Here is a 14090-nt window from a genome sequence, read left to right as displayed (position 1 = left end):
TATTTTGGCTCAATTAGAGCAGGTCACATAAGGTTTTCAAATCCTGTATTGCTTTTCTAGGTTCACATAATTTCTGCTTTTAAACACTAAAGTTTTTTAATGCTAAAGCTTTCAGCACTACAAAACGTCTATTTACTATAGGGTGTGAAGCATTCTTACAGTTTACTATTACTTTTATGGCACTGAAAATGAGGAAAATCCAGCTATAAGATTTATAGTTTCTAATGTCAGTACTTTAAAAATTGTTAAATTATATAAGAAAAATGTCCAGCTTTTGCTTAATTGTTTTATTTTTGAAATGACTTACTTTTTATAAGAAGTTATACATGAATGTCAGGTCCACAAAAGCAAAGCAAAATGTAGAAATGAGGAAATAATAAGATCATTCCAAAATGCACGTTTCTCTTAATTATATGGCTTAAATATATGGCTATATAAAAAGTATGGCATTATATCTTCACCATAATTTATCTGGATAATAGTTTTAATCATATATTTTTATCTAGAATGGATAGCATAAGGGGGATATTTCTATCTTGGGAGAGAGAAAGGGAGGAAGGAAGGAAGAGAAGGAGGAAGGAGGGAGGGAGGGAGGGAGGGAGGGAGGGAAGGAAGGAAGGAAGGAAGAAAGAAAGAAAGGAAAGAAGGAAGGAAGGAAGTCCTAAACAGTCATTACATTTTTTATTCCCTCATATTGGACAGATGATGTCTGCTGGTATGGGTTTTAAAATAAATGACTAGAACTTCACAACTTTCTTCATCTACAAAATGTAAAAAGTGGATTGAATGATCTTGAAGGTCTTTTCCAAGTGTAAATTATCATTACCCTACTAATATAAATAAACCAAATAATGTATTAAAAATGCCATCAATTTGAATTACTATTTTCCTTTGAACATGGAACATGTCCAAGAACATGGAAAAGTTACATACACTCTTTTTTTCATGAACCTACCACTAAATTATTTTTCAATGCACTACAATCTTCTTTCTGTCCTGCTATTCACTAAACCTGCTCCTGCTAAAATTACCCTGTACTTCCTAATTCCCAAATCCAATGGACACTTTGAAGTTTGATCTTGATTTCTTTGTGGTATTTAATAATGGTGGTCCTATCTCTCCTTATTGAAATCTTTTCTTCTCCTGACTTCCTTTTCATCTTGTATTCTTGAAACTTAGCAAAGAATAGATTCTATGTGCATGCTCTTTGAATAAAGAAAGTACTTAACGTAACTTTAAAATACCCCCTTCCTCCAATTTAGTTTTGGTCACCTCATCAAAGACATGCTCTTCCTAAGCATTATTTCAGTATCCCACAATTATATCCATATGCTAAAGGGTAAGGGGTACCTAACTGACCTTTCTGATTTTGCTTTTTATAACTCAGGATTTGGGTATTTTTTTCCGACCAGTTCAGGCTCCACCTTGGCTTCCTATTTCTCCAGACTGTCCCAGACCTGGCATTGAGTGTGGCTGCTCAGCTTTCATCATCTGTCCTGGCCAGCGGAATGTTCCCTCTGATGCTCCTCCCTTGGCTGGCTGTGGCTCTCTACTTTCATTTTCACCAGTGGCACAGCCATTCACCAGCTTCCACTGGAAACACTTTTTCCAGACATTCCTTTAGGATAAGTGCCATTTCCATAACTGGTCACTGGATTCCTCACTGTTTTTTGTGCTTCACTATCCTTAAATTTGTCTTTTTCAGCTTCACAATCACAGTAGAGGTTTCATTTTCATTGCTTTGCTTTTCTCCTTGTGCAAAGCAATCATTTGTATTTTATTTACTTTTATGTAAGAAAACAAGTACTCTTTTCTCAATGTATTCTCTTCCCTCTCCTATTTTCCTTGTTTTCTTTCTCTTCATATGTCTTCTACTTGTGATTCTTCACAGAGACGTGTCCTGATTTGACAAAAGTCTTAATCATGGACTTTAAATTAAAAATATAAATAAATGTATTTAGTTTCCAATCACAATGATAGGCTCTTCTCTCGTTTCTAAATGAAACCCTTCATTGGAAAAGAAAAGAAAAAAAAAAAAAAAAAGGTATAGCTCTAAGGTGGTTGCAAACTTTCTTTGTTTTTTCAATTAAAATTTATTGGAGTGACAATGGTGAGTAAAACTGCATAGGTTTCAAGTGTCCAATTCTGTAATATATCATTTATATATCACATTGCATGTTCAACTCCCAGAGACAGTTCTCCTTCTATCACCATATATTTGACTCCAGTTACCCTCTTCTACCTCTCCCTTTACCCTCTGATAACCACTGAAGTATTGTCTGTGTCAGTGAGTTTTTGTTTCTTTATTTGTTTGTCTTGTTCCTTTTTTGCTTTCAGTTTTATATCCCACATATCAGTGAAGTCATATGGTTCTCGACTTTGTCTGATTTATTTCACTTAGCATAATAATCTCAAGATCCATCCATGTTATCCCAAATGGCACTATTTTATCTTACGGCAGAGTAGTATTCCATTGTATATATATACTGCATCTTCTTTATTCAATCATTTATCGAAGGACACTGATTATTTTCGTGTCTTGGCCACTGTAAATAAAGCTGCAATGAACATCAAAGCACATAATATCTTTATGGATAAATGTTTTCAGGTTTTTTGGGTAGATACCCAGGAGAGAGATTCTGGGTCATATGGTAATTGTATTCTTAATTTTTTGAGGAACCTCCATACTGCCTTTCATAGCGGCTGCACCAATCTGCATTCCCACCAACAGTGTATGAGGGTTCCATTTCCTCCACAGCCTCTCCAACACTTATTAGTCTTGTTGATGATAGCCATTCTAACCAGTATGAGGTGATATCTCATTGTGGTTTTTATTTACATTTCCCTGATGATTAGTGATGCTGAACATCTTTTCATATGTCTATTGGCCATCTGTATGTCCTCTTTGGAGAAATATCTATTCAGGTCCTTTGCCCATTTTTCAGTTGGATTGTTTGTTTTTTTGTTGTTGAGCTGAAATCAATCTCCATCAAAATTCTAATGGCACTTTTTAAAGAAATAGAACAAAAAAATCATCAGATTTGTATGGAATCACAAAAGACCCTGAATAGCCAAAGCAATCCTAAGAAAAAAAGAACAATGCTGGAGGTATCACACTCTCTGACTTCAGCTTGTACTACAGAGCAACAATAATCAAAACAACATGGCTTTGGAGAAAAAAACAGACACACAGACCAATGGAATAGAATTGAAAACCCAGAAATGAACACACATAAATATGGACAGATAATTTTTGATAAAGGAACCAAAAACATAATGGAGAAAAGAAAGCTTCTTTAATAATTGCTGATGGGAAAATTGGATAGCCATGTGCAAAGGAATGAAACTAGACTGCTATTTGTTACCATATACCAAAATTAACTCAAAATGAATCAAAGACCTAAACATAGGACCTGAAACAATAAACTGTGTAGACCAAAGCATAGGTACTAAACTGATGGACATTGAGTTCAAAAAGGATTTTATGAATTTGACCTCAAAGTCAAGGGAAGTAAAAGCTAAAATAAATGAATAGATCTATATCAAACTAAAATGCTTCTGCACACCAAAAGAAACCATCGACAAAAGAAAGAGGCAACTAATCTAATGGGAGAAAATATTTGCAAGCAACACCTCTGATAGGGAGCTAATATCCAAAATATACAGCGAACTTGCTCAGGTATTATACCCTGATCATGTTTTCTGATAGAAATCTGAGCTTAGTGTCATCCTTTGATAAACTTCCCATTTTTTCCTACATTTTTATTCCCACCCAGAATATTATTAGGTTGGAAAAAGGTTTAAGTTGCCCCTTGGCTTTATCTCATTTGAAGTGTCTGCTTCTCCATGTCTCTGATTTGGAAACATATCCATTTTTCTTTGAATAAATTGTCTAGTGAAGAATCCTTCACAAAACCAAAGGAGTTATTTTTTATAAAGCAGAGTATTGTGGAAAGGATTAGAAGATGGTGAGATTTGCTTTGATCTGGGAGTCTTGTGTGTTCTTGATGAAATGAATTCTCTGGCTCCAGCTGAGTTCCTCCCTTGCTGTTTCTCCTGCAAGAAACAGGAAAGAGTGTGAGGATTCCCTAATCAAGGTATTCATAGAAACATAGGTTTTCAATGACAAGACATTTTAAAATAAGCCATTTTAGGTATACAAAAACAGATGTTCAGTTGTGAGAACATAACATATCTTAAACGTGACAGAAGAAAGCAACTGCATGTTCAAATGAGAGTGTTGTAGAATCCTGTCTTTGAGTTTCACTGTTATCTGTTCCTATAGAGAATACTGTGTTGGAATATCTGAATGTTTTCTGAACGTAAAAATTTCCTTCTTGTGCTGTTTTCATAACGTTGGTTGGAGTAGTACTTTATTTATGGATATTGGATTATGTTCTGACTAAAATCTGTTCCTTTCATTTACTCTGCCCTACTAAAATAAATTGCATCCTTAAAACTCAGTTCATTTCAATAATGTAATTATTTAGGATGTCTTTCTTCAAAAAGGTAATATCTCAAACAACCTCTATGAAGTATTTAAATAGTCCTATGAAAATGAGGTCAAATTTGCTGAAAATTCTAGTTTGCTATTTTTTTTAAAAAAAGGTGTTACCTTATGAAGTTCTTTCTTGGCATCAGTAGAAGACCATGACTCATATAATGAGTAGACGTCTGTGTGTCATAGGGAAGTGAAGGGGTCATGCTCAGTTGAATTAGCTAGTTGGGAAGAAAAGGAGCTGTCCTCTCATGGAGAAAGTAAAATAAGGCTCATACATTTTTAAAGAGCCAACTCTCTCTACGTAAAATTTAACTATACTCGTAGTCTTCCTGTGAGAGAGAACATCCTGGTATTTACGCTTTGCACACAGAAGTTTGGGTAACACACCACATTTTTATATTTGTGTTTGTGTAAACTGCTGCAGCCATTGGTAAGTGGTAGATGATGGTGGCAAAGCTGGTCATCAAAGCAAGAGTGAAAATGAACAATGAGCATCAATCTATGGAAGGCTTTCTATCCCAGACTTCAGGCAGCGTGGGTTTCCCAGACATGAAAATGAGTCCAGGACCTGAAGGTAGACTGAGGCCTTTTGCATTAGAGATTGGCAGACATAAATTTGAGGCAACTGCTACCCCACCTCGGAGGAATTATGAATCGATTAATTGGCAGTATGACTCGAAATATGGACAGATTCTGAAAATAAAGAGCTAACAGTCTTATATAGTTTACAGCATAAAACACTGGGAAACTATCTGCACTTGGGAAATAATGTCAATTTCACAATACCAAAAGCTGCTAAATTTTGTGGAGGTGAAGAGTGAGACTTAAATTAGTTTTGTATGTTTGTGTGAAGCCAGCACATTCCTAATTTTTATATTTGAGAACTTTATAAGATAACTAGTATTAATATTATCCCCTAAAGTTATAAGATTAATATTTTACTACCACTTACACATGGTATTATTATTTTCCACATTTACGAATGAGGGCAACATGGTAAAAGGACTTGTTCAAGACCTCACAGTTAAACAGTGGCAACATTTTTATTACTGAAATCAAGATTTTTTTGGTTCCAGGGCTCCTGTTTTTTCCACTGTCTACATTGCCTCCAGGATGCTGGATTACTTCAAAAATGCTGAGGGGGCATCAAATGTCTGTTCTTAAGTTCATTAAAATAAAAGGCATACAAAGTGTATGTTTTCCTTACTTGGAAATAGCTGAAGTAATTTTGTTTTTCCTCCCTCATTTGCCCCAAAGATAGTTTACACTTGGTCAGACCACACAAGCAAAGTTTCAAGAAAAACAGGCATTTTTAAAGAAAAATCTAAGTAACAGGGACAAGTATGGAAACTATTTTTAAAAATGAGTATATCACTTACCCTTTGGTAAGCTAGAATATACATACGCATATCCATCACAATTAACGGTTTTCAGGCTTTAACAGAATTGCTTCTAAAGCAATGCTGAGATTCAAAGGCAAGTTGCCACACACAAGTATATGATAACATGTAAGTTCTACTTAAATCTTTTCATTTTATTATTCTCTTGTAAAACGTTGGCCCCATAATCAAACATAAAATAATAAAAAATGCCATTCATTTTGTCTTGTGGTTTTCTTCGAGAACTGTGCAGTTCTTTAAATGACAGTTTTAAATGACTGTTGATTGAAAGTACATATTCTAAACTAAATCTGTACTACATGAAGACATGGGCAAATGAAAGGAAAGATTATTATAAAGCATATTGTATACAGTATATACAGTATATATATTTTCAAATGCTTTCACATACTTTTTATTCTCTCTGGTTAAATGAGTAAAACACTTTTGTTGTGTCATGCTTGGGTCACAGATATTTATTAAGACTGATTATACCCCAGGCACTATTTGTAGGCATTGTGGACCTAATAAGGAACGATGCAAACAAGGCCTTTGCATACATAAAGTTCACATAGTAGATGAAAAAAAGTTTTGTCAAGCAAAGCTCACTATACAAATATTACACGCAGTCGAAGCTCTTTAAACCAACTTCCTGATTTACCCACACTCTTGATTCCCTCTGTAAACTTACTGTGGTAGATGCCTTGGTGCTCAGATACTCCTGGCAGTAGCATGGTCCACAGTGTACTCACTCACACACCTCTGCTTATGAGAGCTAAGCTATGGAACTTATCAAGAATTAGTTGTGTTTCTTCCTCGAACTATTTATTCTAGTCACATCTCTATAAATTGCTTTGTTAACATCTATGCTAATAGATAATTAAATATGTTAATACAATTTTATACAAACTAATACAATAAAAGTACAAAAACAGAGTGTTGCTTTTATCAAAAACTAACTTAAATGCTTTGTAATGACTGTTTCCAATTTAGTCAAATTAGGTGTGAGCCAAACAAACAACTGCAAAAGATGGATGGAAAGTAAGTATATACAATTATTTATCAAATTGCTTCCCAAGTTTCTCTATTTTCTCCCTTGATTTTACAAAATACAAAACTACCAAGTTGAGAGTGATGCCTTATGGATTTTTTTCTTTATTTCATTTTTATTGTAGTAAAATATACATGACAAAAAATTTACATTTTAAAGATTTTAAAATGTACAATTCAGTGTCATTAAGTACATTTACAATGCTGCGCAGCCCTAACCAATATTTAATTCCAGAACTTTTTCATCATCTCAAATGGAAATTTCATACCTGTTAAGCCGTCACTCCCCATTCCCCTCTACCTCCTAGCAACCACTAATCTGTTTTTATTACTATAGATTTGCCTATTCTGTATATTTCACAGAAATAGAATCATACAGTACATGGTCTTTTATGTGTATTTCTTTCACTTAGAATAATGTTTTCAAGACTCTTCCATGTGTAGCATGTACCAGTACTTCATTCTTTTTTTATAGCTGAATAATATTCTACTGTATGGATATATCACATTTTATTTATGCATTCATTTTTTAATGGACTTAGGTTGTTTTGACTATTTTGAATAGTGGTATTATGAACATGTGTGTACAAATTATTTGTTTGAGTATCTGTTTTGAATCCTTTTGGTAAATCCTGAGGAAAGGGATTACTAAGTCATAGGGTAACTCTCTCTTTAACATACTGAGAAACCATTGCTTGTGTTTTGGTGTCATACTGAAAAAACCACTGCCAATCCAAGGTTATGAATTTTTGCTCTTTGATTTCAGGGTAATACCGGCCCCATGGACTGTCTTGAGAAGTATTCCCTCCTCTCCTACTTTGTGGAAGAGCTTGAGAATTATTGGTGTTAATTCTTTTTTTTAATGCCTGGTGGAATTTACCAGTGATAACCTCTGCTCCTGGATTTTTCTTTGTTGGGATAATTTTTTTTTATTATTGTTATGACTTTAATTCTTATAGTATTTTCAGGTTTTCTATTTCTTCTTGTATTACTATGGTAGTTTGTGTGTCTCTAGAAATGTGTCCAGTTTATCTAGGTTGTTTTTCTATTCTTTATTTCATTTATCTCCTCTCTATTATTTTCCTCTTTCTGCTAGTTTTGAGTTTAATTTGCTCCCCTTTTTCTAGTTCCTTAAACTTAGCTTATTGATTTGAGTTTTTTTTTATATAGCTATGCATATAGCTATATATTTACAGCCATAAATTTTCCTCTGAGCACTACTTTCCCTGCATCCTCTAAGTTTTGGTATGTTGCATTTTTTTTTTTTTTTTTAACTTCCTTTGTGATTTCTTCTTTGATCCATTGGTTATGTAAGAGTATTTTATTTCCACATATTTGTGAATTTTCCAGTTTTTCCTTCTATTATTAACTTCTAGTTTAATTACATGTGGTCAGAAAAGATACATTATATGATTCCAATCTTTTAAAATGTATTGAATTTGTTTTTTGGCTTGATGTCCACCTTTGAGAATGTCCCATGTGCACTTAAGAAGAATATGTATTCTGCTGTCATTGGGTGGAGGGTTCTATATATATGTTAAGTTCTCTATTTCCTCATTCGTCTTCTGCATAGTTGTTCTATCTATTATTGAGATTGGGGTACTGAAGTTCTAAACTATTATTATAGAACTGTCTATCCTTTTAATTCTTTCAATTTTGGCTTCACATATTTTGGGGCGCCTTTGTTATGTGTATATATATTCATGATTATATTTTCTTGATGGGTTTCCCCTTTTATAAATACGTAATGTCCCCTCTTCATCTTTTGAAACTATTTTTATCCTAAAGTTTATTTTGTTTGATATTATTGTAGTCACCCAGCTCTCTTTTGATTACTATTTGCACAGAATGTATTTTGTAATCCTTTTACTTTCAACCTCTTTATGTCTTTGGATCTAAAGTGGGTCATGTGTAGATAACATATAGATGGGATTTTTCCCGCCATTCTGCCAATCTATGTCTTTTAATTGGAGAGTTTAATTCATTTACATTTATAGTAATTACTGATAAAGAAGAACTGACTTCTGTCATTTTTATTTGTTTCATATATGTCACATATTTTTTGTTCCTCAGTTCTTCCATGACAGCCTTCTTTTGTGTTTGATTGATATTTTTGTAGAGTACAATTCTGATATACTGATTTCTTATATTTTTTATTTGTTTCCTTAGTAGTACTTTGGGGATTACAATTGTCATCTTAAACTTGCAACAGCCTAGTTTGAAGCAAACTAACAGCTTCAATAGTATAAAAAAAATCTGCTTCTATATATCTACATCTCTCCCTGTTTATATTATTATTGACACAGATTGTATCTTTATATATTATGCATCCATTAACATAGATTTAGAATTATTGTTTCATTCATTTATTTTTTCAAATAATATAGGAAATGAAAAAGAATTATAAATCAAAATGCCATAATATGTATTTTTAAATTTACCTATTATTTTTCTTGACCAGTGTTCTTTCTTTTTATGGCTTTGAGTTACTGCTTAGCATCTTTTTACTTCAGCCTAGACTCCCTTTTTGCATTTCTAGTAAGGCTGTTCTACTAGTAATTAACTCAGTTTTTGTTTATCTAGGAATGTCTCAATTTCTTCATGTTTGAAGAATAATTTTGCTGGATTCTTGGTTGAGAGTCTTTTTTTTTTTCTTTTCAGCACTTTAAATATATCATACCACTATCTTATGTTCTCTATCGTTTCTTTTAAGAATTTGTCTGTTAATCTTATTGAGGATCACTTGTACATTACAAGCTATTTCTCTCTTGGGCTTCAAAATTCTCTCATTATTTGTGGCTTTTGATAGTTGGATTATAATGTATCCCTGTATAGATTTCTTTGAATTTATTGGAGTTCATTGATCTGCATAGATGTGTTTTTCATCAAAGGTGGGAGGTTTTTGACCATTAATATTGAAATAGTCTCTATGACACTTTCCCACTTTTTCTTCTGAGACTCTCATAATGTATATGTCTGTATGCTCAATGGTGTCACACAATTCTCTGAGGCTATTCACTCTTTATTCTTTTTTATTTCTGTTCTTCAAATGCAATAATTTCATTTGACTTATCATCAATTTTGCTGATTCTTTCTTTTTGCTGCATAAATCTGCAGTTGAACCTCTCTAATGAGTTATTTCCCCCAACTATTGTATTTTCTGCTCCACAATTTCTATCTGATTCCTTTCTATAGTTTTTTTTTTATTGATTTATCTTTGTTTGCTAAGCAGTTGTTCTGTTTTCTTTAGTTATTTGCATATGGCTTCCTTTAGCTTCTTGAGCATATTTAAGAGAAAAGTCTTTGTCTTGTAAGTACAATGTCTCCAATGTCTGTACTTCCTCAGGACAGTTTTTTTTGAAGGATAGTTTTTATTCATTTCTTTTTTTGTTGTGTATGAGCCATAATTTTTTGTTTGTTTGCATGCTTCACAATTTTTTGTTGAAAGTGGACATTTTGAACATTGTGATGTGCAAAGAAAAAAAGAAAAGAAATAAATGTATTCTCTAAATCTTTTCAGATAGGCTCTTGTATTAGGGCAGTCTTGCTACACTTCTCCAGGCTATTTACAATGTTGCCTTAGCTTTCACTTCCTGCTTCCACTGAGCTTAAAGAGCCAGATTTGAAAGCTATAGACTTCTCAGGTCTTTTCTGAGTACATGTCCCAATTTGGGCATACATGTACGTTTGTAGTTTCTTATGTATAAGTGAACTACATTTTTCAAAGCTTTTATTGCTTTTATTCTCCCTCCAAAACCTCACTCCTCAGATCCCCCCCTGCCCCCGCTTTCGGAATATCTATTGTTTATCCTAACTTTTTTTTTTTTTTTTCCCCTCACTCCAGGTGGCAGTAACTTGTTCTTTTGGCTTTCATTGTTTTTAAGGACAATGTAACTGCTCAGTCCCGATAAGAGTTCTGAGTTAAGCAAAACAAAGGGACACTCCATGCTGCATTCCTTCAGGTAAACTCCAGTTCAGTAAAAACTGATAAACACAATTCCTTGGGAACAAAATTCACTCTGCTTCCTCTGGTAAGAGATACACCCATGGTAGGAACACATGCTGTCATCTTCAAGATCACTGCCTCATCAGGGAAGAAGGTAGATTTATATTAGTTAAAATGTTACAAAGATCTCCTATGAAGAAGTCTTGTTTCAGTGACTTCTTTCCTGGCTAAGTGTCCTCTTAGTTACTGTAAACCTTTGACTATCTTCCTGTATTCCAATAAGGTTATTTTGACAATTTGGGGTAATTTTTTAGGTGTTTCTGGGGGAGAGATGGCCCCTAGATTGTCCCTACTCCAACATTTTCACTGATTTCAGTACTAGAATGTTGTTTTTACACAAGGACGATAGCCTCTGAATGCCAGAGTAGACACCACACCAAAGAAAAAGACCAAAGATCAAACACTGAAAAATAAATATAGATTTAAATTTTACATTAAATAAAGTGTGGTTGATATATAAAGTTGATACATCTCTTTTTTATTCCCCCCAGGACCTAACTTTTTCAATTTCTCTAATGTCAGTTTTTATTGCATGAGGTAAAATATATATGTTTTATTCTATTATCAGTTAATCCTCACAAGAGTTATATAAGATTGGCAGAAGAAATATAATTATGGATACTTTAAATATGAAGAATCATAGACTCTAAACTCTTTTTTTTTTTTTTTTTCTGGTTTTTAAACTCTTAATTAATATGCCCAAGGATCTATTTCAGGAAGCAGTGAGACAGGTTAGTTAGTATGATTGCTAGGTAGATAGGGGGGTCCCTGATGGAATAAACAAAAAAGCAGCCATATCCTGAAACTCCAGGCCCTGGAATGTCTCCTTCACTCCAGGACAGAGTCATGGGAATACACCTTAAGGTTAATAGATAATCTCAGATCTCCTCTGGCCGGACAAACGAGCAAATCTGATAGATAAGAATGGGTTAGTTTGTTAATCCCTTCAGGATGAACAAATAGGAAATAGCCTGATAGAGGAATTCAACTAGAAGGCTCCAGCCCCTTTCCCCAGGGGAAAATATAAAAGTAAAATCTTTTGTCTCAGTCATTGGGCACACCCATTCGGGACCCCCTCCCACTTGGGAGCTGCAACCTCTTCTCCTTCCTCTAATAAACCATCCTCTTTTTAAAACATTTTGCCTCTCCCTGGTCAGTGTGTCCATTCTTTGGCTTCATGAGACACAATCCCGGCCCACACCCAGAAACTACTAGCAGATCCAACATCACCTACATCAGCAGTAGAATGTGGAACAAATAAGAACCATCATTTTGAGACCCTATTAGATCTGAGCCTTTTTGTATACATTAACTCATTTAATTCTCACAATAGATTTGAAAGTTAATTTGTATTAGGTACAAGGGTGGGGATGGAGGGCTGCAGAGAAGGAAGTTGAATACAGGGTTGCCTGATTGTAAAGTTCAAGTTCCATCCATGTAGCATGATGCTGCTCAAGAGGAGGAATGTAGGAATTGGGGGGGGGGGGGGGCAGCAGGAAGGGGGAGTCCCAGATCAAGACCCAGTGTTTGTGAGCTAATGAATTTTAACATGTCACTTTGTCCCTAGGTCCTCTTCAATGAATTCATTTAAGGGGTTCAAGCTATATAAGTGCGTAAGAACTTTAAATGGGCTAACATTGATTCTTATGGTCTATTTCCTAATAAAAAGCAGCATTCACGAAAAACACTGTGATAATTTACTAAGGCTACACCTATATCTACCTATGACTAAGATATTCCACTCTAAGTGATGTAAGCGTATGTGTCCTAGAAAAGGCATGCTCAGGAATGTGTATAGCAGCTTTCTATTTTCATAACATCCACGTGCAAAAACAAGAATGAATCTCACAAAGATAATGATAAGTGAACAAAGACACAAATACCTGTGTGTATGACATATTGCATTTCATTTATATGAAGTTCAAAAATTGGCAAAATTAATCCATAGTGAAAGAAATCAGAATAGTGTTACCTTTAGTGCCATTGCAGTTGGGTATCCACTAAGAATGAGCCCTAAAATGCTTGTGGGTATTGGAAAAGTTGTATATCTTGATCTTGCTGGTAGTTATTTAGGTGCATACACATATAAAAACTCACCAAGCAGTATGCTTACGATTTGCACATTTTACTGTTTGTATGCTACACCTCAACCTAAATTTTTTTGGAAAAAAACAATAAATGATTTCTTAAGTTATGATAGGAAAAATCTAATGTATTTTTTAATCTCTTCCTATAATCTGAATTGTTGAAAATAGAGTATTCTTACATATTATTTTTGTTTGGATATGCATTATGTTAATGCATAAAATACACTAATGGCTAAGTGTTTCTAGAATTTTTAAGTTGAGAAAACCAATCAATCTTTTTTGAAGCCACTGAATAATGGGATTTTCTTATCTAAAGCTTCTAGCTCCCTCTCTTTTATTACTGAACACATATTCCTATGACAACTAAGTATTTTTCCTGTCTGTGAATGGGTTCCAAACCTATTATTAAAAAGACATGACATGAAAAGAAACTCAATTATTTGGTCAGTCTGCCATCTTGTGTAATGTATTCTGCATTAAAGTCATCTTTTACCAATATTAGAAGCTTCTGTGTCTGTACGTCAGGCAGTTTTTGGCACGGGTGCTATAGCAAGAACCCAAGATATCCATGTTAAAAACAGGGGAATGTAAAGCTCATGAATGTTCTGGATGATTTTACCAAGTATTGGCTACAGAAACAGTGGAAAATGAAGTATCTTCTTTCTACCTCACTTTTATTTCCTTATGGCAGCATGTTTCCATAAGTAACAGATATTATGCTAAAATGAAGTTCTGTCATCTAATAAGATTGGGAGAACTTGTGTTGAATAAATATAAAAGACTTACCAGTGTCTTTAATCAGTTAATGTATACTGTAAATCTCTAAGAGATTTACAATGTTTTCTAAGTTTATTGGACCATGAACACTTTTGTGGAATAAAATTTTTAGGAAAAAATACATAAAACAGTTTATAGTCTCATTGCTTGTTTATATTGAAACTGGTTCTCTATTATTTGCCTTTGTTTTATTTCTTAACAAAGTTTGTTTCTATCACACATGAGCGTTGTATGATAATTAATAAAAAAATAGATGTAAACTAAATTTAAAGTTTAAAGATAATTAACTG

At 33.8% G+C, this 14090-nt stretch overlaps 1 long non-coding RNA gene across 1 annotated transcript in view; it reads right to left on the bottom strand.

Moving 5' to 3' along the window:
- Window positions 1–3500: 3500 nt before the first annotated feature.
- The window catches only part of LOC148758793 (uncharacterized), a 73388-nt gene continuing 62798 nt past the window's right edge, over window positions 3501–14090 (bottom strand). The window contains exon 3 of the long non-coding RNA XR_016020268.1: window positions 3501–4056. This is a non-coding gene — a long non-coding RNA (uncharacterized LOC148758793). The remainder of the gene's footprint in view (window positions 4057–14090) is intronic.

The sequence above is a fragment of the Rhinolophus sinicus genome, chromosome 2, assembly GCF_057876585.1.
Source record: "Rhinolophus sinicus isolate RSI-liver-muscle chromosome 2, RSI-T2T, whole genome shotgun sequence".
Taxonomy (NCBI): domain Eukaryota; kingdom Metazoa; phylum Chordata; class Mammalia; order Chiroptera; family Rhinolophidae; genus Rhinolophus; species Rhinolophus sinicus.
Note: the sequence above shows the minus strand (reverse complement) of the source record. Positions and strands in the feature narration are given on the sequence as shown.